Source organism: Girardinichthys multiradiatus, chromosome 17, assembly GCF_021462225.1.
Source record: "Girardinichthys multiradiatus isolate DD_20200921_A chromosome 17, DD_fGirMul_XY1, whole genome shotgun sequence".
NCBI classification, from domain to species: domain Eukaryota; kingdom Metazoa; phylum Chordata; class Actinopteri; order Cyprinodontiformes; family Goodeidae; genus Girardinichthys; species Girardinichthys multiradiatus.
In genome coordinates this window covers 12,294,339-12,321,519 of record NC_061809.1, presented here as the reverse complement: position 1 = coordinate 12,321,519, position 27,181 = coordinate 12,294,339, and the positions used below count along the sequence as shown (strand labels likewise).

The 27,181-nt window shown below is 39.2% G+C and overlaps 1 protein-coding gene and 1 long non-coding RNA gene across 6 annotated transcripts in view; one reads left to right on the top strand and one right to left on the bottom strand.

The window, feature by feature from the left end:
* Window positions 1–516: 516 nt before the first annotated feature.
* The window catches only part of cald1a (caldesmon 1a), a 78,756-nt gene continuing 52,091 nt past the window's right edge, over window positions 517–27,181 (top strand). For 4 of the 5 annotated variants that reach the window (XR_007042032.1, XM_047389597.1, XM_047389596.1 and 1 more), the window contains exon 1: window positions 517–657. The gene's annotated coding sequence lies outside the window, so the exon portion shown is untranslated. The remainder of the gene's footprint in view (window positions 658–27,181) is intronic. The other variant, XM_047389598.1, reaches the window with a different exon arrangement.
* Window positions 20,139–27,181, bottom strand: part of LOC124882923 — a 35,266-nt gene continuing 28,223 nt past the window's right edge. Inside the window, exons 2-3 of the long non-coding RNA XR_007042033.1 lie at window positions 22,805–22,969; window positions 20,139–22,537 (exon numbers count right to left, since the gene is read on the bottom strand). This is a non-coding gene — a long non-coding RNA (uncharacterized LOC124882923). The remainder of the gene's footprint in view (window positions 22,538–22,804; window positions 22,970–27,181) is intronic.

Genomic DNA, 27,181 nt, shown 5'->3' with positions numbered 1-27,181 from the left:
TGTATGTAAACTTTTAAATGTAAAGAAAGTTAAAAAAAAATCAACCGATTGAGTGTCACTCATTTCCGACCGTAGATTTAGAAATTCCAACTTACGATCACAAAGAGAACAAACCACTATATTCTGTCAGAGATGTTGGGTGCTCTCAGGAGTCTCCTTCTGGCTTTAAATAAGGTGGGCTAAAATCAGCTGCTTTTTTTGCTTAGGAATTGGCCCTATATGTATACTGGTCCAATCCTGAGCAAATATCTAGACTTAACATTAAACCTGTTTGTAATCTACTTCGACATTTTTTTGTTTTCAAAAGGTCCATTAAAGAAAAGCAAAGACAGTTTATAGCTCTTATATATAAGAGGAGTTCTGGATAAGTATTCCGACTATGGATATATTTCATGGTTCCTTTTTCGAGGCAGGAAGCCTTTGTTAGCGGTTCTGTAGCTTTTTTCGTGTTTTTAAAAACAAACTGAACAGCTCGGCCCAGACAAAAAAAAAGTAGATGGTGATTATGTCTTCTTAAAGGGAGGGGCTTGAACGGGGTATTCAGTGTGGTTTTAACATTGAGCGTAGTGGAGGATCAACTGCTGACTGGCTCTCCTTCCTCTCCTCTCCTCTCAACTAAACTCCAGAGCTCTTCTTTTGTCCCGTTAAGATTCACAGGTAAGCTTCGAAAACACTTTAACAGGCGATACACAATCTTATTTGGGTTTGAGGAAAATCAAAAAACGAGGATATGCAACAACTTTTTCAACCAGCAAAACGAAGGCAGAATATTTCACTTTTCCTTCCTAGAACGTCTTTTGTTTGCTGTTTTTTACGCCACCGCAAGCGAAGAAAAGCGGCGTGCTGAACTTTTTCGCGTCCAAGCGCAGAAACGCACAAAGGAAGGCATATGTCCGCCCCGGTAATGCGGGCTCAGCTCTTTCTGATTGGTATCGAACAAAGTAGGAAGGCAAGGGAAGTGGAGAGGCAAGAGGGGGCTGCCTCCGATCAACCCAGGACAGCCAGTGGCCGACATGACGCCCAGCTACAGCTAAACTCATGGCAGGAAGTCGCACACAGATCTATACAATTTAAACGCTGTTTGATGAGCATCCTTCAGGGTTACTGCCCTGCAACAGAGATTCAAGACATATATAGTATAGAACTAGTTAAAGAGACTATCCAGTGCAGTTTTTTTGTTACAAATAAATGCTGACAATAACAACAGCTCCAAGTTTGTATGAATTTCTAATACAGGATTTCACTAAACTCTGTTTTCCCAAACGCAAGAAGAAGGAAAAAAGCAGATTTGGTTTATTTGTATTTGGGCTGATGACATCACAAGAGGGAGTTGGCCTTTTTTTATTATTTCAGACCCACAACAAAACAATTTTATACCAGTTTATTTCAGCATAAAATTTTGTAATCTATATATATTTTATTTGATTGTGTATTATTTTCTGACAACTTTATATTGCAGCCTATTTTCATTTATAAGTTATTTTCTGTTCTGCTCTAATTAAATATAACTCAGTATGACCCTTGATCAACTCAAAATTATTCTAAGCGACTTACCGCTGGTAGATATTAGTTATTGATGGGGCTGCATGATGGCAGGAAAAAATGTAATTGGAAAACCATAGCTAAACTTTGCAGGGATTTTGACTGGGATTAGCCTACATTTTCTTGACCATTTTTTCCTTTATTACATCACGTAATGTCCCCACCTTTCTCCGTGACCTTTAGCCTCACAGCCAATGAAGCTATACATCAGATGTGAGATTTAAGGGCATTTAGTCCATGCAACTGGTACAAATATATCATCAATGTGCCGACTCCAGGGCTGTAACACTTAAAATATTGAAACAAATATTTTATCTATTGCCGTTTCCTGACACACTAATACTGCAATAATGACTACAATTTATTATACCGGGTGGCTCTATTTGACTCGCATAACGGCAATGCCACCTGGCAACACACATTTATGCAGGGTCAGTACGAAACATTGATCAGCTGTTTTCAAAATAAACAATATGCAGGATGAGTGACATTGGACAAATTCTGATGCATTAAATAGTGTTTGAGTTGCAAGCTGTTCAACCCAAGACAGAATTTGACCCCCATTTCTTGATGGAGTAACAATGATCATCTTGAGAATTTTACCTAGTAACAATCTGTTAGTATTCCTGTTTGAGTTTTGGTGCCCTGCATGTTCACAGCTGGTAAAGTAAGTTCTGCATTCTGCTTGTGTCACCTTAAATAGTTACATGACTCAATTACAGAGGCACTGCATTCAGCCTGAACTCAAACTACCTTACATTGACAACATCTCTCTTTTTGATTGCTGTTTTTTTTTCTTAAGTCTGTCTGCTTGGTGATCATTTTTGGTGGAAGTAGACTGTTTTGCAACAATTCTGGAGGAAGCAATGTGACTTAAAAATCATCTAAATGGAATGCATTCACCAGATTAGGCATGGTATGAGATTTTATCTTCATGGTAATCTCGATTAAAACTATTTCACCAACAACCTTTAACACAAAAAATCTAGTTTTTGTTTAAAACAGCTTGCCAACCACTTTGCCACCTTGACTGTGTTTTTTGAAGGTGTAGATATTTTCCAAACTGGTGAATATGTTTATATTTAATATTAAAATAGTTAATATTTTTATTAAAAACCATATAGATGAAGAGGACAAAAGAAGAAAAATAAAATTTTCATGTACATCTTGTTTTTGGTAAAGTACATTTTATCTTGCATAAAAACTTTTTACATCAAAATGGCAAATAAAAAAAACCTGCTATTCTGTAGGTAAAAACTGAAGTTTGATTTATTTAACAAAAAGTCTTCATTGTTAATACTTCTGCATTCGTTAAAGGCAAGAGAGAGGAGAAGAGAAAATGGCCTTCCAAGTCCCCCTGTGCATGAGTTTATTTTATTTATTTGTTTATTTCTTTTTTTTACTTTTACGTATTAATATCTGGTAAATAAATTGAATGCAGCAAGGAAGTCACGAAGAGCAGATCTTTATTTCTGAAGGCTTTATGTCCGCAGAGTGCTAATGGTTATCTGTGAAACAGTATCTGATAAGTTGAGCAGGGTTTTGGAAAACATGTTAAGAATGCCCTCTGCTCCTTATAAGGTGCAGGTCCAACTTGGTGACAGATGATTGGATTCGTCTCTGGAATCCAGTCATTTAGCAGAATGGGTCAACATTTTATACCCCGACAGTCTGTGCCAGGAGCCGGTCATTAGGACCAGTTTTGCAGACTTTACTGTTGAGAAGTAGGGTTGTAACGATATTTAGGTCACAAGAATGAGACGAGTTTAAGAATATTTTTGCGAAAGCTAGGAACCTACATTTTGTTCAATTTCACAAATATTCAAAGTTTCACAGTTAAAAAGTTGGGTTTTAAAGAACCTGTATTCAGTGACGAATATCCCATTCCAGGTTTGGCTAGTTCATATATTGAAATTTTTGTACCTCACTAACTCTATAGTGTTCCTTATCCACAAGTGCTTCAATATATGTGGTTTTACTACACACAAAGGTTTCATACCTCAAATTAGAAGCTGTGGCAGCTTTAATGTTATTAGAGGCAAACAATTGGCTGGTCACAATATTCAGTCATAGCTTACAAATCAAAATAATTTGCAGCTTGCGGTCACTCTGTCAGCTTTTTATTTAGTTTTTACTGAGTATCCAAAATACTGTTACACAGAAGATTTTAAAATGGTTTGGGTTCTTCAATATAAGTGAGTGTTCTTAACCAGTTAAGTCTAAAGGCAAATACATATTCATCAAGAACAGAGAAATGTATTCTTTTTTTTTTATGTAAGAACAATAAAACAGTAAAATTAGCCCCATTAGCAGTTTATATTAGTCAAGACAACATGGCGGCGTAACAACTTTTTTCATACGTCAAAAATAGATTCACAAACATACATACAGGGCGTCGAGCTTAAAGCAAACACCGTCACATTATTTAAACTAACTTCCTATATTATCTGATATATGTTACTGTTTTAGTTTAAATGCATGCTAACATAGAGGGAGCCATAGAAAACGGGAGTTTGTTGAATTTCACATTTCTCAGTTTAATATAATAAAAATCTACATTTAAAAAAATTAAGCATTTAGAGAAACAATAGATTAAATTCTACTTCAGTCACAGGTAGTATGATAAATATAAAGTCATTTGTGACATTTTGCTTTTTCAAGATTTTAATTATAACATCTATACATGAGCGTGAAAGATTAAACCAAAATATGGTTTTAAGTTTGTAACTAAAGACAAGCATTTGCACAAGAGATTATCTTTACTTATCCTTTTGCTCTTCATAGAATATAACAATGTGATTGGTTCGGTCAGCTATCCTGCAGTCTGCTGCTCTACAAATATGCTGCTATAGTCAATTACCAAGTGTACCGAAGGAAGGGGAAAACTCGAAGCAATTCGGCTTCTTTTTCTGGCATATTGTTTTAATGACGTTAAACCATAGAAGTGTACGAAATATTTTGTTTTGAACCCATAACTTGAAAATATGACATTGCCGTGAAAATGTAATTGAAAGTAAAAGGTACAAAGACATCTTCTGATGTCTAAATGTGGTTGAAAGGTGGTTAGGGTTCATCAAATGGGCTAACCGAGCTGTCTTTGTCTAGGCTAAAGATGCATGGGACTTGTGGCCTAAATAAAGACCAGTGTCAACATTTATTTTTGACTAAATAAAATCAAGGACTAGCCAACCTTTTGTACCATTTTAAAAGATTTCAGTGGAAATGCATTATGTCCTTGTTCCCAACTAAGATCGTGTAAAAGCTAAGTACCAATGAAAACTTTGTTCTGCTTCTTATGTTGCATTTCTATTAATAAAACAGAAAAGAAAAAACACAGGGGGCTTAAACTGGCTACTAATTTTCCACACCATTGCATTTTTTATCCACCACTTCTCGTATATGTACAACCCTGCTTAAGTTGATACTTTGAGCAAACTGTTTTAGTTTCTTACAAGCGACTTTTAATAAAAAAAAAATGTTCTCCATTGTCTGCCTAAATTGCTTATAATTTTCTCCATGTTAACATGTCATTTTAAAGACGCCGACACTCAATATTTGGAGATCCAGTAAATATTATGTCATTAAATAAGACGTTTTATCTTGTTAAATGAGCAATTATGCTCTAATTGTACATATACATTCTTGCAGCCAGACATATTCTCGGTTTTTGCATGCATGCACTCTCATTAAGCTGTTTCTATACCCAGGCTCATGTTGAACTGTAGGGTTTACATTCAAACGTGTACTACTTTGGACTCCGAACAGGATTGTATAATTGGCCCAATATGATCTTTCTGCAGTGGAATTTGAAGGTAATTGCATGGAGTGATAACAGAGGTTTGGCAATGTGGGGGCGAGAGCCAGGGTTAGGGCTGGGCGGGCAGGATGTAGGGAACGCTGCCATGCATTTCCGGAGTCTGGCTCTGGACTGCGCGGTGCGGTGAGGCCTTGCAAGTTACTCTTTGCAGCTTTCATTTTTCTCCCGATCTGCATTTTCCATCCCATGTTTTCCTCTGATTAAAATTAGATGTCAGTCTGTGTTATTTTGCCTTATTCTCATTACAATCAGCAGTTGCAAGGGCATGAATCATGTTTTACATGCAAAAAGTGTGTGCGGTTGGTTTGTTATAGGTTGATGCTGGATTATTTTAACCCATACTGTATCAACTACCAAAGCAAGAATTCAAAGTTGTGAGGCAGTTGTGTTTTTTTACAACCGCTGAGCTAAAGCTTCCAACGAAGTGGCGAAGTGAAGTTACAAAGATCGGAAAACTGGCAGAGGGATTCATCCCAACACAAATGATTGGACCATTCTGTACTTTTCTTTAAAATGGATGGTGTATGTAAACTTGATCCAGCATTAAAAGCTTTCCAAATGTGGTTCATGGTATCCCAGCAATAGCATACTGACATGTCAGTCCACACACACATTGTTTCTATACAGCAGGTGCCAAAGCTATTTTTAGTTTTTTTCCTCACAACAGACAAGTGAAACAATGTCAAGTATGTCTCCCATCCTGTGGTGTAATTCTTACGAGCATTTATTTGTTGTATTGATATAGTTTTGAAGGTGGGATTCAGCACCACCAAGCCTGCAGAGGAACGCAACAAAAATGAGTGCTTTTTATTCTATTAGTGGTGTCCATGAGCTGTGCTCATTTTTGGAAAAAGGTCAACCAAAGTTTTAGGGTTGTGTTTTCTGGACAACAGAGGGAAGAGAAGGTTTTGGCTTAAGGAATTGTGACTGACGTGCTGCTCTGGCTTGAGGGACCTTGGCAGTAGACCTGAGGCCAACTGCTTTAGAATTCGATAGCATGTAATTTGATTGCGCTGCACCCAGAACCGCAATTTTAAATTGTGTTATATAGTGAGCTTGCATGTACCAGCAGATGTTGAGGTGAAATGGAAATCTCAACTTGAGTACATCAGGGAACAACGGTTAAGGTCAAGTTGGTAGGAAAAAGCTGCTAAACACAAAATATTGTACATTGGTATAACAGTATTGTCACTGTATGCAGTGTCAATAGCACAAGGCACTCCCTGGACTGCAAAAATAATTGTTTTTGTACCTTGCGTTCAGGCTCTCAAAGCTAGCAAAATACTTCTTGTCACTTGTTATATACAGGATAAAAATGTTTAAGAACATAAAAATAATTAGAGTGGGAACGCCATTGAGAAACTATTTTGTGTTTGTAGTAAACCCAAAGCAGAAAGAGAAAAACACTCCTGAGTTGACTATTGATTATTTATAGCAAGTCATATCACTATCACGACATTCACCAATGTTATCGTATAACCCATGGTTTGCTAATGTTGTGACCTAATTAGTTTAGCCAGTCTCAATATTCTGACAGTGCTTACTAACTGTGTCTGGTCTGTAGCCCGTCTTTTTTTTATGTTGGCTACCAAAAACACTGCCACACAATTTAAAAGTAGTAGTTGCATTTTAATACTCATTTGACCAAATCTCGGCCAGCCCAAGTTGAGAAATGGTTACCAACTCTATCATACAGCTGGAGAGCAAGAAAACAACTACTTCCTCTCTTAAATCAAAGTAGGAGTCTCAAACATAAATACATAGTGTCAGCCTTAAAGCACTCACAATGCAGCAACTAGATTATACTTCATACTTTGACGAGAAATGTATTGGCTTTTGAATATTGCAACACCTCTGCTTCTAGTCTTTTTATTTTTATATATATATATATATATATATATATATATATATATATATATATATATATATTAGTAACATAAGCAGGAAACAGTAACCTATAGCAAGCTGATATTACCGTATTTTCCGCACTATAAGGCGCACCGGATTATAAGGCGCACCTTCAATGAATGGCCTATTTTAGAACTTTTTTCATATATAGGGCGCACCGGATTATAAGCCGCATAGAATAGAAGCTACTGCAGTCAAACGTTTGACTGCATCCACTAGATGGAGCTGTGCTAAAGAGAATGTCAACAAAACAGTCATAAGTCAGTCAAACTTTATTAATACACTACAAACCAGCGTTCTGATAACTCCATTCACTCTCATGGTAAGGTCTCCTCTACATAGAATTCTATTGAATAGAGCCAACCGCACGTTAGGAATGCATTGGAGTCTATGAAGTTGAAGTTGAAATCAAACGTTAGTTAAAACGTGAAAGGGAACTTTCCCTGATTCAGTAAACACGTAAAAGAAACAGTTTCATGCACTAAATCAAACGTTAGTACTGTTAACCTTTCCTGTTTCTGTCCCCTGACCGTAGTCTGATGACACAGGGGAGACGCTTTCTCCAGGGCCGAAGTTACTAGTTTCCTCGGGGTTAACTCCCTCACTCATACGTTGCTGAGTTGAGCATGAAGGAACAGCATCAAAACACTGAGTTGTTGACGAGATTCGGGGTTCTTTTTAATGACTTTGCAGCACGTAAAAACAGAGGGCTTACAGACTCATACACCGCTGCTCCGGTCGCCGTCTCTACCCACCCCACACACACAATAATACCGACGTCACTCCTTCACTCTTGATTCTCAGCTACGGCAGCACACAGCGCCACCTCTGTCCGGAGGAGTAATGTCAACATCTTCCATACACACACACGAAACATACACCCCACACACTAAGCTTCTAATCACATATAGTTCAGGCAATTCCTGCAACAGTACATTCAAACGTTATACACACACAAGTGGTGTTGGACTAGGAGTAAGCACAGTACAGGTGTTTACCGCTATTACTTCGGCGACACCCCTGACTACGGTAGCCGTAATGCTGCAAGCGGTGCGGCTTTGTAGTTTACCAGTCGTACTGAAACATTTTGACAGAGCGCCGTGTACAACCAGTATGGATCAACCAATTAACCAATTGATCCATATATAAGGCGCTCCGGATTACAAGGCGCACTGTCATTTTTTGAAAAAATTAAAGGTTTTTAAGTGCGCCTTATAGTGTGGAAAATACGGTAACTGGTCAATTAATTGGGTTTCAGCTCCAATAGCTAGCATGCAGCCTGCTGCCTACCAGACATGACGCTCGTAGCTTTGCAGCTGTAGTTTTAAAACTGTTACCCTAATAGGAGTTATGGGTTGCTTTCCTGCAGTCTCCACATCATGATTGGCCAAGTTTTTTCCAACTAGATACTTTTCAAAATTGCCCAAATTTCTCCTTTTTTTAAAAGTGGGGGAAGTGTTTGATTATTTTTAGCCAGCTGACTGGTAGTACACAGCAACAGGTGGTAGTGGAGGAAGTACAATGTTACTAAATGCTTAAAACGGCAAGAGACATATATACTAACTCCAACCTCTCCAGCATCTCCTTAAAATGACTTTAAACCATTGTAATGGTGTGCTGGGAAAATGTTTGTGGATTTAAACTGTGACGTTTTAAAACCTTGTTCCACCCTAATACCACGCAGCTGCCCACGTCTAAAGGACTTTAAACCTTATGAATAATATGTCAGGAACATCAAGTTATTTTTAAACTGTCGCTTTTTAAAATCTTTGTATACCTTGAACCCGGCAACTGGCCAATATCAATTTCATGCAGACAGAAAACTTTTGTCACTCCAGAATTTTCTCTGACATCTCTGTTGAAACAGTAAAACTGAACTTTTAAGTTGCTTTAAACCCCCAACTTGTAGAAACCTTGGCACACTTTTTTTTTTTTCTTGCAGTTAAGCTGACATGCCGGGAAGCACAATCCAATTGGATGTGCTGGCATTTTCTCTGACTCTGGTCGTCTCTTGAGGCATATGGAATGATTGCTACGGTCTCCTTTTTCTCCTGGCCTATTATACATTCACCACCAAATCTAGCCTTATTTAATCAAACCACACTTAGAGTAATCTTCTGCAAGCCACAATTCAATACAATGTACAGCATGAAGGCTTTTATAATGATCCCCTCTTCGTGATCTCTCTCTCCATTTCCTTTATTTCCCCTAACAAACTCTTCAACTTTGATCCTACTGGCTAAATCAGTCATGTGGGTCTGAAAACCGTTGTTTGAATTCCTCTGGGCTTTAGTCACACTCTGATGGAGAGGGTTTGTTAGATCAGTCTCTCACTCCTATGGTTTTCTGACTTTAAAGTGTGATCACTCAGAGCCAGATTGCCTAATAGGCAGCATGGCACACAAGTGTTGATAATTGGCATATTGGTCTACCATCTGCTAGTTGCCAGATGCCAGCTCTGCCAGAGGTTTCATAGCCTTGGAAAAAGAAACATAATTCTATTACTGTAGCTCTATTTTTATTGGGAGATGATTTAATTCATGAGGCAGCCATGGTTTATATTTTAAAAGGTAAAAACTCCGCTCAGATTCACGTAGTCCAGATTTCAAGTGGATGATTGATTGCAAGCAAGTGAGGTCAGTGCTCCTAAGCAGTACTTCTGATGTCATCCCACAAAGATGCATGTTTCTTCCCTTCGTTTCCCAAAGCGGGTTACCCTGAGAAATGTGCAACCTTGCGGAGAGGGGGACATTTAGCCTATAGGCTTCTTCTCATCTGATAAAACAAGCTCAGGAAATGTCCCTTTTTAGCTGATTGGCCTCGTGTTTTCATTCACAGATGTCCCACTGGGACCTCAGACGTGCACAATATGTCCCTGTGGCAGAGAAACCACCTTTCTCATCTCTCATCCAGCAGCTATGCTAACTTAATCTCTGCTTTTCTTTTCTCTCTGGTTTATTTCTACCTCCCCTTTCAGTATTTCTGCATATTCCCAATCATTCCTAAAATCCAACAAACATGGGTAATCAAGAGCCTGTCAAATTTGTGTTTCAAACACTCATGTTTTAGGGTAATTGAAGTAATATGGAAATGTAAACCCCCAAAGGAGTGTGTGGATATATTTCATTGAGTGTGAACACATGACCAGATGAGGCCATGTGTTTATAGAGTTTGGAAGCTTAACCGTTCAATGAATCGAGCAGGGGGAAAAACAGACAGGCCTTTTTGCAGGTCAGGTAAAGACCTGCAGGGTTTATGCTTGTGGCTTTTACTTATGTGTTGAAGTGTGTGTATGGTGATTGTGGGGGAGAGCTTGGAGAGGTCATGTTGGGCAACTGCCCTCCCAGGAGTGAGAACTGGCAAATGTTGTAGTAGTATGTAGTAATGATGAAACTCAGGACTTTCCTCATTTACAAAGAACAATCACTGTGTCCTTAAATGGGTATTCACATTAGTCAGCCGTCTACTTCTCACCCGAGTGACTCTTTAGATGAGCATGCTTTCTGTTGTAAGAAACTGTCTCTTTATTTTATGTCTTGGAGTGTATGGGGTGTTGTATGTGGTCTTCGCCATCAGCAACTAGTATAAAATTTAATGGATTTTCTTGATTAGATTGATTTACATGATTCTGTTGTTAAAGCGGAAACACAGCAGGTTTTTACATTTGTAATAAGGTATACAATGATTGTTGGCTAGTTTAGCTCTGTTAGTAGAAAAATGTAATATTGTATCATTTATCATAAAAGGATTTCAAGGATAACAATTAGTCAATCCTTAAATAACTTGCTCTAATTGATCGGGAATGCAAATAACCTCCCAAGCTGTTTTCAAAATTCATTATTTGTAGGTCACTGAAGTTACTGGTGGTTTAAATGTTAAATGTCATTCTGCCCCCATATAGTGCCTAAGAAACTAAAAGCAATATACTGTAACAGTGGTTAGCCTTTAACATGCTAAGCATGCTAACATAACTAGCAAGTGTTTTAAGCCTTTACCTAAAATTTGTCATGTGATACAATAAAAGCCATGTTTAGGACTTATACCCTTTGTACCCAACAATGTGATTCCTTTTTTAAGCCATGTGGTATTTTTAAAATGCCAAGAGCTTTCCATCCATATCCAATACTTATTGATATATAGTGAACACGATATAGGTTTGTGACTGAGGAACGTCCTTTCACCTCACATTTGTTTTCCCTTTCCTCTTGGAAACGTGGATTTTTGGCCGCTAAACACTTAACTCCACTAACTGAGAAGTTGCTTTCTTCGCTTATCTGATTGATTGGGTATTAAGAATTTGACATGTGGACCCTTAGGCCAGATCAATTGGCATTTGTTAGTACCACAGTGTAGCATCAGTATTTAACATAATTTTTCAACACATTCAATGGAAAACAGAAGTGTTGAGGCCAGCCAAATACAGTCGTGGAATGCTTCTCTATGTTGATGTGGAAAAGCAAAGAAGGCTTGTTGTCCCATCAGTACCCCAAGACTAGCCAAAAGCAGCTATTTTAGAAATATTTCATTCTTTTTACAGCCAATGCTTAATATTTTCTTGGCACCCCTTTGGCAGCTTCAGGTCTTCTTGGTTAAGTCTGTGCAAACTTGGTACACCTGTGTTGGGGTATATTCTTCCATTCCTCTTTGTAGAACCTCTCAACAGCTCAGTCAACTTGGGCTTTCCAGAAATTTATAGTTGGATTTAAGTCTGGGCTCTGACTGGGTTACTCAACCATGTTCAAAGACTGCTCCTGAAGCCACCTCTTTATCTTGACTGTGTGCTTGGGGTCATTATGGTATGCTAGTTGCCCAGTTCTTGTTATAGTTAAATATCCCCGTAGCATGATGCTGCTACTTCCATACTTTACATTAGATCGTGTTAGCCAGTTGATGAGCAGTGTCTGCTTTTTTGCAGACACAATGTTTGGAATTCAGGCCAAAAAGTTCTGTTTTTGATTCATCAGACCCAGAGAGTTTTGTTTCTCCTGGTTTGGCGATATCTAAGGTATGCATTTCAAAAATTCAGGCAAGCTGCCATGTTGCATATTAGTGAAAACTGGCTTGATTGTTGGAGTCTGTTATCAATGGTTGATTTTTCTGGATGGCTCTGCATTTCCTCAAGGGATCATTTGAGTTTGATCACTGCTCTGGGCTGACCATTCTTCCTCATTCTCTTAATTTAGCCAGGCAGCCAGATCTAGGAAGGGTCCTGGTGGTTCCTAACTTGGTTGTTTGGTTTCTGCTTTGATATTCACTGTCAACTTTGAGACATTATCTAAGTGCGTTCAATTCTAAATCCTATTAAATGCACTGAATTTACATCCTTGACCTGCAGAAACGGCTCAAGGATGATCGCTAAGAATCGAATGCACCTAAGCTCAATTTTGTGCGTAATAAGCAAACGGTGTAAACACTTATGTATGTGTTATGTTAATATATGGCTGAACACATGATTTGTCCCTGTCGTTTTGTATTCATTTGTGTAGAAAAAAAGCACAATTATGTGAAAAACTACTTGATACAGTACAATACACTACTTGAAAATACAACTTTGGCTCCAGCCAAAAATACTGAAGGAAAATTTCCTCATCAGTTCATAAGCTCATTTGGATTATGCAGCAGGACTATGATGTAAGACACGCCAACAAATCTCTGAATGGCTAAAAATAACAATCTGGTTGGGATAATCTGGCATGACCTCAAACAGGCTGTTTGTGCTTAAAAAACACTCAAGTGGTTGAATGAAACCTATTCTAAAGAAGAGTGGCAGAAATTGTTCAAGATGCAAACATTTAGGATTAAAGTTCGGCAAATATTTTTTAAGGACCGATGTGGAGCTTTCCCCTACCTGGTTGGCAAGTCAGGCAGCAGCCCCGGCTGGGTTCTGTGTCGGAGCTGCAGTTGGGAGCTGCGGTAATTGTTTAACAGTGCATTTATAGAGTGTACTCTTTGTGCCTCCTAATCAGAAGCATACTGAGGCATTTACATATGAGCCTCGGAGGATTGCTCAGGAATGTATAACAAGAAAGAACCGGAGAGCCGGCACCAGTGGGCAAGAACATTGTTGCTTCTTCTTTCCACATCACATGTCACTGCCCGGTTGGGATGAGTTAGGAGGGCTTTTAAAGGATAAATGTGTAAGTGTGTATGAAAATGATTAAGGCTGAAGATTGCACGTGCAGAATAGCTAATGCAATGCCATTTCTAGTTTGAAGCTTAGTACCAGTTGCACATAGATACTGAGAAGACGTTTCTGAAAAAAGTAGAAATCTATCTGTCTACCTATCTGGAGGCCGTTTATTGATCAGATCTGTGTTTGTGGATTCATTTCGTTATGTATTGGTTAATTTGTCATGTTTTTCCCTCTGTACTTTAACTTGGTTCTGGCAAGGTTACAAGGAGAGCAAAAATATGGCCTCAGAAAACCATTTTAATCAGGCGGGGCTCCGCAGGGACAGCAGCTTGCATTGGAGGCCTCTTTACCTCATCAGAGTTCTACCGGCAGTGATTGGGAGAAACACTCAGTCAGGTTTTTATTGAATAACACGGGCTCAGTACCAGAGGGGCTTTACTGTAATAGAACAGCTCTACAGCCACTGAGGTGACAGCCAAATGGTACTTATTAAACTAAGGGCTAATTCTTACTACATGCCCCTTTTGCAGTTTTAACCTTGTTGGAGGGTTATGGTTTGGTTTAACTGCTAAGGTTCAGCCACTATGGTAAAACAGACATACATATGTGTATGATTAGCCTCTGATCAGACAATTCTAACATAATTATTCCAATATAGCTCGGTTCCCCATACTCCAGCTGCCTTACATACATGTTGGTGCCTCGGATACGTTCAGGGATATCAGGCTGCGGGTGCCATCATCTCGGCTTATTTACACAGTACGCAGCTCTGTGCACAAATTGATCATGACATCTAATGGAGTGTGAGCACAGATTAATTGCTCTGTTCTTTATGATTAATGATGACACCTGTCACAGTGGAGCAAAGCGTGGCCAAAACATACTAAGACTGAAATGCTGGGATGATAAATCTGGATTGGAAACAGTGGCATTCAGTAGATTTTTGATGATTTATCATAATGGAGTGAGGTGTTGCTTGGTCTGCAACACAATGTGTTGAACGTCCGTCACACTACAACCAAAAACTGGATGGACCAACAAAAAGTTTAACATAATTGTGGATGAAAAGGACAAAAGGTTTCAAAAAAATTTTTTGAAACAAAAACATTTTTGTTTAGTCATTTCTTTGTAGAACCACCTTTTGCTGCAGTTACAGCTGCATGTTCTGTTCTTATTTGCAAAATATCTCAATCTCAGTTGCATTGAATGGCGAGTGTCTTTGAACTAGGGATGTGTACTGAATTCGGTACTTTAAATTACCTCTGTTGTTTGATTTTATCATTTGATTTGTTTTTCTGTATCTGTGTTTATTTGCTTTGTGATTGTATTGTAATTGTATGTACAGCGCTTTGAGTGTCTCGTTACTGAAATGCGCTGTACAGGTCCTTCTCAAAATATTAGCATATTGTGATAAAGTTCATTATTTTCCATAATGTAATGATGAAAATGTAACATTCATATATTTTAGATTCATTGCACACTAACTGAAATATTTCAGGTCTTTTATTGTCTTAATATGGATGATTGTGGCATACAGCTCATGAAAACCCAAAATTCCTATCTCACAAAATTAGCATATTTCATCCGACAAATAAAAGAAAAGTGTTTTTAATACAAAAAACATCAACCTTCAAATAATCATGTACAGTTATGCACTCAATACTTGGTCGGGAATCCTTTTGCAGAAATGACTGCTTCAATGCGGCGTGGCATGGAGGCAATCAGCCTGTGGCACTGCCGAGGTCTTATGGAGGCCCAGGATGCTTCGATAGCGGCCTTTAGCTCATCCAGAGTGTTGGGTCTTGAGTCTCTCAACGTTTTCTTCACAATATCCCACAGATTCTCTATGGGGTTCAGGTCAGGAGAGTTGGCAGGCCAATTGAGCACAGTGATACCATGGTCAGTAAACCATTTACCAGTGGTTTTGGCACTGTGAGCAGGTGCCAGGTCGTGCTGAAAAATGAAATCTTCATCTCCATAAAGCTTTTCAGCAGATGGAAGCATGAAGTGCTCCAAAATCTCCTGATAGCTAGCTGCATTGACCCTGCCCTTGATAAAACACAGTGGACCAACACCAGCAGCTGACACGGCACCCCAGACCATCACTGACTGTGGGTACTTGACACTGGACTTCTGGCATTTTGGCATTTCCTTCTCCCCAGTCTTCCTCCAGACTCTGGCGCCTTGATTTCCGAATGACATGCAGAATTTGCTTTCATCCGAAAAAAGTACTTTGGACCACTGAGCAACAGTCCAGTGCTGCTTCTCTGTAGCCCAGGTCTGGGGAATGTGGCACCTGTAGCCCATTTCCTGCACACGCCTGTGCACGGTGGCTCTGGATGTTTCTACTCCAGACTCAGTCCACTGCTTCCGCAGGTCCCCCAAGGTCTGGAATCGGCCCTTCTCCACAATCTTCCTCAGGGTCCGGTCACATCTTCTCGTTGTGCAGCGTTTTCTGCCACACTTTTTCCTTCCCACAGATTTCCCACTGAGGTGCCTTGATACAGCACTCTGGGAACAGCCTATTCGTTCAGAAATTTCTTTCTGTGTCTTACCCTCTTGCTTGAGGGTGTCAATAGTGGCCTTCTGGACAGCAGTCAGGTCGGCAGTCTTACCCATGATTGGGGTTTTGAGTGATGAACCAGGCTGGGAGTTTTAAAGGCCTCAGGAATCTTTTGCAGGTGTTTAGAGTTAACTCGTTGATTCAGATGATTAGGTTCATAGCTCGTTTAGAGACCCTTTTAATGATATGCTAATTTTGTGAGATAGGAATTTTGGGTTTTCATGAGCTGTATGCCAAAATCATCCGTATTAAGACAATAAAAGACCTGAAATGTTTCAGTTAGTGTGCGATGAATCTAAAATATATGAATGTTAAATTTTCATCATGACATTATGGAAAATAATGCACTTTATCACAATATGCTAATATTTTGAGAAGGACCTGTATAAATAAACTTACCTTACCTTAATAGGAACCGACCAAGTTCCGTCGGTACTACAGAGTACCTATTCACATAAAACGCACAAAAGGTGCGTGTTTTGGTACCTAAACGCATCGTTGTGACACTGAGGGAGTGGAAGGGTGGGTGATACAATACAAACAGCTGGATGTTGTTTTCATATATTCATTAATATTGAAAAAATATTTTATTAGATTTTATTATTAAATGAATTAACATTTATTACCACATAAACACACAAAAGTACAGAAAATTGGTACGGTTGAGTACCGATACCAATTCCCAGGAACCGGGCATCGGTACCGTATCAGTTCAAATGTGAAAGGTACCCATCCCTGCTTTGAACGTCAATTTTCAAGTGTTGACACAGTTTGCTAATTAGATTTAGGTCTTAACTTTAACTGGACCATTCTAACTAATGTATATACTTTGATCCATACCATTCCATTGCAGCTCAGGTTGGATGTTTCAGGTTGTTTTACTAGAAAGTGAACTCCACTATAGCGGGTTTTTCATTCAGAATTTCCTTGTATTTAGCTCCATCAACCTTCTCATCAACTGTGACAAGCTTCCCCATCCTTACTGAAGAAAATCACCCCTACAGCATGATTCTGTCACTACCATGTTTCAACCTGGGGTTAATGCATTGTTCATTTTTCCCCACACATAATGTTTTGTGTGTAGTCCACATCAAATAGTTTTGGTCTCATCTGACAAGAGCACCTTCTTCCATGTGTTTGCATTGACCTCTATATGGCATAAGGCAAACTTCAAATTGGACTTCTTGTTCAACAATAGCTTCTTTTTGCCACTCTGCGTTGAACAGCTGTCTACATACTCAGGTTAAATTACACACAGGCAGTATCTAGTTACTCAGTGCAATACTTTGAATAGCAATTGTTTGCACTGCTAAGGTCTTTACCCATTTATGTAGGTGTAATGGAGTAAAGGGGCCTAAATACAGTTGCATGCGAAAGTTTTTAGAAGTTTATTTGTTGAAGTGCCTAAATCTTGTATTTCATCTCAGTTGTGCACCACTTTATGTTGTTCCATTTCATAAAATCACAATAAAAGTGATCATTTGTAATGTCGAAAAATGTTTGAAAGTTCAAAGGGTATTAATTCATTTGGAAGGCACTGTTTGTCAAATCCGATGAAGAAGGTACTCTCTGGAGAGTTTATCTGAGAAAAGGAGCGAGGCACCCATTCTGGCTGCCCTCATTACGCCGCCTTAATGAGAAACAAAGTACCCAGCCATCCCCCCACTGCCTCATGTGGAACAATGGCTTCTTGTTGCCAAATAATCTGCATCCTATGTATGGGTTGAGTCGAGCTAGATTTTTATTAGGCTCCGTGTGCCTGCAGTGCCATTCGCTCCTCTGACTGCCACCTGGGAGACCACCTCTGGAAAATAAGCCCCTATTAGTTCAGGTTAGACTTAAAGACCAGTAATGATACCCCGGCCAAGCCAAACTGTGTAAAACGGCTTTGGGCAGGGACGAAATGAAATGCCAGTCACTCAAGCAGTGAACATAAACACGAGCTGGGTGGTGGGCTCAAAAGGGGATGTCTGTATTTGCATTTACCTATGTGTTGGGAGCGGAGTAGAGAAACATACCCACCAGAAAACATGGGTGAAGCTCCCCATGGAATGATTAGTGCTGGGGGGGTTTGGATGTACTCCAATTTAGTGCTGCAGCTATGCTGATCCAAATCTCATTTCCAGTTTTGCCATTAAAAGCTTGGAGCAACCTCGTCTGAGCGTCCACTGAATCCTCTCAAAGAGCAGCAATCAATTATTTATAATTTCATGCCTGTCAGAGATATGTGTTATTCTAATAAATTTAGGAATTAAGGAGACTTATGAGCCCCGCATATATTAACCTCCGAATCAGAATATTCTCCCTAATTTAGTGGTAAATGCCACATCATGCTTAATGGTATTGAAAGATGATTGCGACTTCCGACGTCTAAATAGTCTGTGGACAAGAATTAGGGCAGGCGTCACAATAAGAAACTGGGTGACATGAGTCCGTTATGATGAGTAAGCCGCACAGCTTTCAAGCCTACTGAGACAGACACACTGTAAAAGACTCATACAGAGGAAGAGAGGGAGCTTTGTTATGTCTCATGAAGCTCTAGGGTTTCCTGGAATTTTTGGCAGTGGATCCCAAAATCACATAACCGCTGAAAGAGAGAAAAATGAGGCCGACGTTGGGTAACTCTCCTTTTAAAAAAGGCAATAAAAGTCTGACAAAAGAACTTCTGGCCATAGTGTATTGTAGGTGTTAAGATGACATCCATAATGCATTGTGTATGGACAGATTAAGGCCAGGATAATTAGTCATGCTAACTCCACTCCTACATCACTCAACCTGATGCAACTGATGATAGATTTTAGTGAAGTGTGTGTTTTTGCTCAGTGCTGTTGTCCCTACATGTAGAAAGAAAAACAGCAGAACTATCCAAAGTTCTGCAATATAGTATAGTGATTTCAAAACTTCTGAACTCACATATTGTCAAGTTACAACTGCAAACTTTAACATAATTTTTTGGGATTTCATGTGATGTGTATAATAAGCAATTAGTTGTGTTAAGGCCACTTCATTCTCTCTGACTCATTGAAACATGGTGGTGGCAGTATCATGCTTTGGGATTACTTTGTTTTTGAGAGGGACAGGAAAGTTTGATGGATTCTGCAAAAGATTTGAGACTGGAAAGGAGGTTCACCATCCATAAGGATGATGACCCCAAACATAGAGCCAGAATTAAAATGCAGTGTTTTATATTCAGGTATATTCAGTTATTAGAATGGCCCATTTAAAGTCCAGATCCAAAATCTAAATCTGTTTCAGAATCTGTGGTAAGACTGGTAGCGTTCCTATAGCATGATGCTTTCACCACCAGAGCTACAATGGATATATTTCTGAACTTATTTTAAAATATTTGTAAAAAAACATGCATTTTATGTCAGTATCGCATACAACCACAAGGTACACTCAAGAATGCTGTTTTTTTATGTGATAAAATGTAATAAAGTTCAAAAGGGATCAATACTTTTGCAAGACTGTTTCATGTAAGACCGTTCAAAATGGTTGTTTAAAGCACAAGTGCTGAACAAAATGAAAAAGAATTGGCTCGGTCTAGCGGTTACATGTCGCTGTCACAAAACAGTAGGCAGCTATGTGTCGAGTCTGTCTTCCATAGTTTAAAGCATTGGTACACTTGTGCAGAGCTTGTTCCAGGCCTTAAGACCCCCAGCTTAAGTGTTTCACCTCGAGGGAGGTTTAGCAGGAGCAGAAGACCTGTACGCGTCCAAGTTGGCTGCCCACCGCTCTAATAACAACAGTCAGCACAGCCATGCACGAAAACGAGATCTAGTAGAGTCAGTGAAGTTCAGCCTTGTCGAGCCCTGAAAGGATCAGTGGTATGAGAACAGTGGAATGTTATTTCTTTCCCTTTTTTTCCCCTCAATAAGGGAGTCAGCTCTCTGCCACTCAGAGAATGTGCTTTCACTGATTCTAGAGCAGTGTTGAAGATTTGATCACTTTTAGAAATTTAATATTGTCTGACTAGTAGAGCTTTGTGTGGATAGTTAATGATCACCACTGAAAATGGAAATTCGTGGACTGAGCCTTTGAGTGATCCTTACATGGAGCAGAGTGTAACAGACCTCTCATCTGATGCAGATGTTGCAAGTGGGATTTTAAAAAATCAACCCATTAAATGTAGTATGTTTAATTAAATGAAATGTCCCACAAAGCATTTTCTTGCTGTTAAACCACTACATAATTCAGGCTAGTGTAATCAAGCTAAAAGGCAAATATATAGGTGGAATTATGTTGACCAGAACAGTTAGTATTTAATAATTAATATCCTAACCCAAGACAGCTATTACAGTAGTATTCAAGGAGACTTAGACATATTGTTTAAAGGTTTTGACACATGAAAAACAGGGACTGCATATAATGTCCATTTCAATGCAATTTCCTTATCCATTTCAAGCACCAGGAGACAGTGGAGAGGAACAACTTCTATAAACAGGAAGAAACCTCCAACAGATAACACAAATGACCACTAATGCTGTCGACAGAGAATGCCTGCCAAGACATAAAAATCTGGTTTTGACACTGGCAGCTGGTGGTAATGTGCTGTTAATCAAGAACAACATGGCAGCAATATACCAAGTTATTTGTCAGGTCTGCTTTTCCCACACAGAGGTGCTGTTTTTCAGTAAAAAGGCTGTAAATTAACTCCTCTTCTTTTTGTGCCATCATCATTTGGAAATAAATTACACAGTGGGAACCATAGCTATGGCTTAGCTACACTTTTAGTAGCAATTAGTAGCAACATCTACTGTTTGCGCTAGTGTGAATACAACCAGTTACAACCCTTTGGTTTAAGGCAGCAACCATTAAAGTTTAGACTGTAGAAGAGAAAGAAGTACAAGTTCAACCTTCAAAAAATGTTTGGCAATCTGCTTTCAAAACTAAAAAATGGTGCTTTGTTGGCAAGAGGTCACATCAAAGAAAAAGAAGCAGAAGCAGAGGTGACTAGTTATTTTTGAGAGCGTGTTATGACAGCCCTCTCTTGTGGTAAACCCAAACAATAGACAGGTTTCCTCAGTGGTGCTGTGGAGGCAGTGGGTCACACCAAGAAAAAAATTACCAGAAGCATAGCTGACTGGTTATTTGTTTATAGATGTCTGCAACCTCGTCTGGAAAACGAATAATACCCACTTTTCCTCAATAGTGATGTGGAGGCAGTGGGTCCCAATATAGAAACAGCTGTTTTGTTATTTTGAGCCTGTTATCAACATGTAGATGACGACCTCATTTTCTGGTGCAACTCATGTAATACTAATTTTCTTTTAGTGGTGTTGTGGAGATGGTGGGTCACACCAAGGAAAAGCAAACAGAAGCAGAGCTGACTATTTTAGAGAGCCCGTTAAAGTATAGATGACAACTCTGTCTTCTGATCCAAACTGAGCAATATCCCGTTTCCCTTGGAGTGTATTTCAAGTAAATGTTTGGACATGGTTCACAGCTGGAAAATTAGCAAACATCTGCAAACTTTTACTTAGCTCTGATAAGACCGGGATATTAATAGGCCTTTGTTTTGCCTCTCCAATCTAAAAAAAAAAAAATGAGGTTAGAAATCTATGAGGGGTGTTTAAAATGTATATGACAAAATGACAAGCAACTGTAGACCGATGGTAATCCGGTATACTGAGGTGTTATGTGAGTAAGGACTAAAGGGAATCAAAATTGGATGTCGCCCAACACTTCGGTGCACATCCACCATGTGGCAGCTTGGGCCTGCATCCCTTTACTCGGATCAGGTTTTGCATGAATACCACAGTCTCTCACTGGAGTAAGGGTCTTGAGCTCAAATCTGTCATGTTTCCATGCACAATAGGCTATTCACTGAAAAAAAAAAAAAACTTACATTTTTGTAGCAAGACTGAACTGTGTACACCGTCAGGGGCTTGCTCCACCTCTCATCCAGCATGAGTAATAGGCCTTCTCGGTCAGGTCATCTTGATGGTCCACCACCCCACTCGCCACCTACACACTTTAATCTCCTATCTTTCTCCAGGAATGCAGGCCCTTATTTTGAAAAATACCTTGTCATGTAATACCCTTGAAAATAGTTGCAGAGTACCTCCAGAAAAAAAGAAAAATTGGCATTCCACCACATGATTTACTCGTGTGCAAAAACAAGGCAGGGAAGATGAGGATTTATGGCATTTCGGGGTGATTTTTAAATAAGTCTTGGCGTTTTTTTGTTTTTTTTAATGGGGCTGTCATGCATGCACAAAAAAGGCAATATTGTGTCAGGGTCTTCACTCAGCTGTCACGTTTTCAACAGACTCTCAGAGTGTGAGGGCATTGCATCATGCATCGCAGCCTCATGTATGTTTCCATGTAAGGTATGATGGGAAGACATTCTGCCTTTGTGTGAGTTTGAGTCAGCCTCATAAATCACTCCACTGCTTACAATACATTCTCCCCCACCCCCAGCCCTTCCGATTTTCTCTCGTTCTCACCGGAGTGTAATTTCTCTCTTCAGGCTGACTGAGCGAGCCTCCTCACGCCCACCGCGACCAGAGCGTGGCGTTTATAGGAAGCGTGTCACAGTTGGTCAGCAGATCCATTTTGTTTCCACTTTCTCCTGTAGGGAAACGCACAAGGAACCTCTCAAGCTTTATGAGAAATACATTTTTATGTTCCACTTAATGATTCCAGCCTGTCATGTTATTGCCAATAAACCAGAGGCGGTGGGCTGCTGTAGATTCTCCTCTAGGGTTCTTTTAGCGGTGGACAACAAGAAAAAGTCTGATTTCACCCTTACATTTTAGTGTTGCTTTATTGCCATCAGCTGGATAATCTGTTCTCTAGCCACAGTGTCAGCAGTAGCAGTGCTTTCAGGGAAACTCACCATATATCAGCACTTTGGCTCCACTGGTCTCCCCGGTCAGCTCACTTGTAGCAGATTGATGTCCTGTTGTGCAGATGCAGACTTCTGGCCGGGGCTCATTTACTCTGACGGAAGGCAGGTGTCAGTACAGGCTGTCCTGTAGGAGCGAGCGGAGGCTTCCGTTCTCTGGGAAATTGACATAAGGACGTATGTGACAGCAGAAAAGCAACAAGTGCTTATAAGTGTTTTGTTTCAAAGGGAAAAGGAAAGTAAACCATTTAAATGTCCCTCTTTAAGAAATTATTGCTTCATGTTTTTTTAAAATCTTTGACTAAATGCAGTTATAGGGTGTGAGTTTCTCACTGTAGAGCAGATTCATACGCATTCTGAAAAGTCTGGAATATTCCTATTTCCAGACTTTACCCTAGTCCTTATACTATCCAAATGTTTTATTCCTTCTTTATGTCCTCCTTTCCTCCATCATTCCCTCATGTAACTTTTCTTTCTTTCCTTTATTCCCTACCTTCTTTTTAGCATTCCTTCCTTACATCCTTCCTTTTTTGTCCTTCCTTGTATCCATCCTTTCCTTTGGGTGTACCCTTCCTTCCTTTCTTTCCTTGCTTGTCCTACGTCACTTCCCTCATTGTGTCCTTCCTTCCTGTTTTTTGTCTTTCTTTTCATGTCCTACCTGATTCCCTCCTTTATTGCCTTGCTTCCCCCCGCTTTCAATTTATTTTTCCTTGTGTCCTTCCCTCTTTCATTACCTCTTTCCTCCTTTCTTTGTTTCCTAACTCCATCTGTTCTTTCTGTCCTTCCACCCTCGTTTCCTTTCTTTTTTTTTGTTCTCAGACCCCTTCTCCATCCATTTGTGAGTAGCTGTTTGAAGCATTACTCAAGGCAGCATCATTGCATCACTATTACGAGTAAAAATGAGCCAGTTTTTACTTTCAAAATATACCTCAGTTTTAAACCACTGAAATGTAGTGTCACACTACAGCAGCAGTTTGAACAAGTTTTAATAAGATGCTAACGATGGTGCAGAGGTTTCTCAGGTTGTATGGAGCACATAGATGTTATGAAGGTGTCAGTCAGCGTTGTCACAATTTTAGAGTATTGCTGTTTTCAAACGAAGGAAAAAAGTTATCCCAGTTAGCATGTCTTTAGGTAAAATAAACAGACTACTGCTGCAGACTCCCCTTAGCAACATGCTAACTTTAGCTTGGATCTTTCTTTCCTTGGGTCCTAATTCTGTCTTTTTTCAACTTTATTATGTAAACTTAATGAATTTAATAAGGTTTGCCCAATAAAGTTGAAAACTGATCAATGAGCTCCAGCCCTTTCTCGCCTTACAGCTTTAAAGTCCTTAACCTGTGAAACACGTGATTCAGCTATTGTTTTTTGGAAGATGCACAGATTGCCTGAATTTCAATGATCTGTACTTTTTCCCCTTGTGCCCTAAATTGCTTCCCTCTTTATTTCTTCCTTCTTTCCTTCCTCCAGTCTCACCCTTTCTTTTTGTCGTCTTTCCTTCTATCTCTCCTTTTTTATATCATTCCGTCCTTTTTTACTATCTTCTCTTTCATGTGTCCTTGCTTTTGTTCCTTTCTGATTTTTCCAGGGTTCAAATGTAAACTGTGCTTATTCACATTGCATTTTCTGATTTCATATTTTATATGAACAGTATGAACTGAGAACTCTGGAAGTTGAGGTTGGAAAAGTCTGAAATTATCACATTAAAAATGTGTAGAAACCCTGTACTGCGTTTGACTGCTAACTTCAATTACTTAATCCAAAAAAAGCTAAAGTGTAGTAGGACTTTATGTTTATTTAGAATATTTTGTGGTGTTTAGCTGGGTTGCTATGCTCTGTGCTGAGTGTACTTTTGTTTTTTGCAGACGTTGCAGTTACAACAACAAAAAAAAGAGAGAATCTTAGATAATTTGATAAGTTTCCTGTAAAATGGCACGCCCACACAGACATTTATTTCTTTGTAAGAGCCAGTTGCAGGAGGATGTCACAGAGCAAGGCTTGGGAGGGGAAGGGAGCAGATAAACAAGTTGACCCTAACTTAAGAAGAGGACTGTGGCATTGCAGACGGCTGCTTTTTCACCAAGAGGAATGTGAGGGGCTGCAGGGACTCGGGTGGAGAGCTCATATCTGAGAGAGAAAGAAAAGCTTTTGTGTGTTTCTTAAAAATGAAATGTCAGCTTAGTGAAAAGATCGGCGTGCCTCTCATTCACGTCTCCCGGAGTCACGCAGGTGTCCGCGTTCATGTGCCCAAACACAGAGGTGTCACAGTGGTTCCAGCAGCATCATCAATCAAGCTGTGTTTGAGAGCAAGCCAAGGCTGTGGCCACTATGTAGCGAGTGTGAGAGCTCTATCTTGCTGTGCATGCAGCATGCAAGAAATCCTTCCTTCCTTTCCTTTTTTTCCCTTTTTTGTTCCAGTTTGGTTACGGGAAAAGGCAGCATTTTTCCTTCCATATTTGGTCATATGGAGCACTGCCAGTGAGCAGTAGCCTTTTGATGCTGTACAAACATCCCTATTTTGTGTGGGATCTGTACTTTTTGGAATGCTCTTACTCCCATTTAGGCTGATTGTGGGTGTAGCATCTGAAAGTGCACTTTTTAAAAGGGACACAAACCCTTTAAAAGTCAAACACTAGAAGGAGATTGTATTGCATTTTGTTGGTCTTCCACAAAGAACTTGCCTCTTTGCAGTATTATTTATGGTTTGGACAGAAGGAATCCAACTCCTAATGCAAATGTCCCTCTTAAAACCAGCATTTCAAAGTGAGGCAGAGTTTCATAACCCTCTTTTGCAGCCAGCAGCTACATTGTCTGCTCTGGGACAGTTTCTCAATTTAGAGAATGGGATCAGCAGCTGACAAATAAGAATGTATCATCTTGGTTCGGTGGCAAACTTTAAAAAAGTTCAAATTAGGTTTCAGAGTTGGATTTAGTTTTAAAAAGCACAGTTTTTGTACTTTAATGTAGTTAAGAGCTGATACTGGTTGTACAAAATATGCAGCGAGACTCAGATGATAGATATGGTGCAATAGAGAATTATTATTGTGGTTTAAGAGTAACCTAGCTTTAGGCGTGGTGCTTGGGGAAACATGCAGTGCCTTTCAAAAGTATTCATATCTCTTGAACATTTTTATAGTTTAACCCCAAACTTAAATAAGATTTTATGTGATAAACCAACAGAAATTGTTTAATTATAAGGAGGAAAGAAAATGCATCACTAAGTAAAATCCAAGTTACCGGATTTGTAAATATGGTTCACCTGAAAACAAACCACATATCACCCTGAACACAACACACTCTATGGTGGAATCTAGTAAAGGCTGTGTTATGCTGTGGGAAGGCCTCAAGTCTTACCACTGTTTCTCATTTTGATTTAGGTCTGGACTTTGACTTGGCCGTTCTAACACATGGATACTCTTAGATATATAAATAAGGGCTACCCGATACGTGGAAAAATTGTAAGTGATAATTTTGCCGTTTATTGCGATTACTATATCAATTATGATAAACCCTAATTTTTTTGGTTTTGTTTCTTTTTCTTCATCACAATGTCTCACCATGGTTCGTTAGTATCTCAACCGCTAAAAAAGAACGTCAAATGTGGGAATCCAGTTTAGTTTCCAAACATTTCCAACATGTCCATACATGTTTTTTTATTATATTGGGTGACGAATGTATTGGCAAAAAGACCTAGTGATAATTCTAATTCTAAGAAATATCTCATCCAAACAGTCTTTTGAGATTGCAACGTTGCACATATGGATATTGCAATGACAACTGTAATTCAATTAAAAGTCATTGCATTTTATCTCTTTATAAAATGTACATTCAGGGTCGTTGTCCTGTGAAAAGGTAAACCTCTACCGTCTTCTCAAGTCTTTTGTAGCCTCCAACATGTTTTCTACCAACATTGTCCTGTATCCCCACAGCATGATGCAGCTAGAGCCTGAATACTATATTCCTACAAGAAAAAATGGATCTTAGTTGAACTTGATTCAGATTAAAGAGGTTGATTTTTTTTTTTTTTTCTTCTTTCTTTACACGTCCCAGTTATGCAGTGCTTTGTATTGGTCTATGACATAAAATCCTAGTAAATGACATTGTGGTTATTGTGACAAAATGTGAAAAGGTTCAAGAGGCATGAAAAGATTTGTTTGTGCAAACTTAAGATGTTTTAGATGTCTCCCAGAGAAAGAAAACATGTCTCTGAATACAAAACTCACTTTTGGAAGTGAGGAGTAGAAAATATTGAAACGGTGAGTTGGAGTCTAAATATAATAATGGTGATGATGATGATACATTTTATTTAAAGGTGCCTTTCAGGGTACACAAGGTCACCTTAGAAAAGTAAAAAGCAATAAAAGTAAA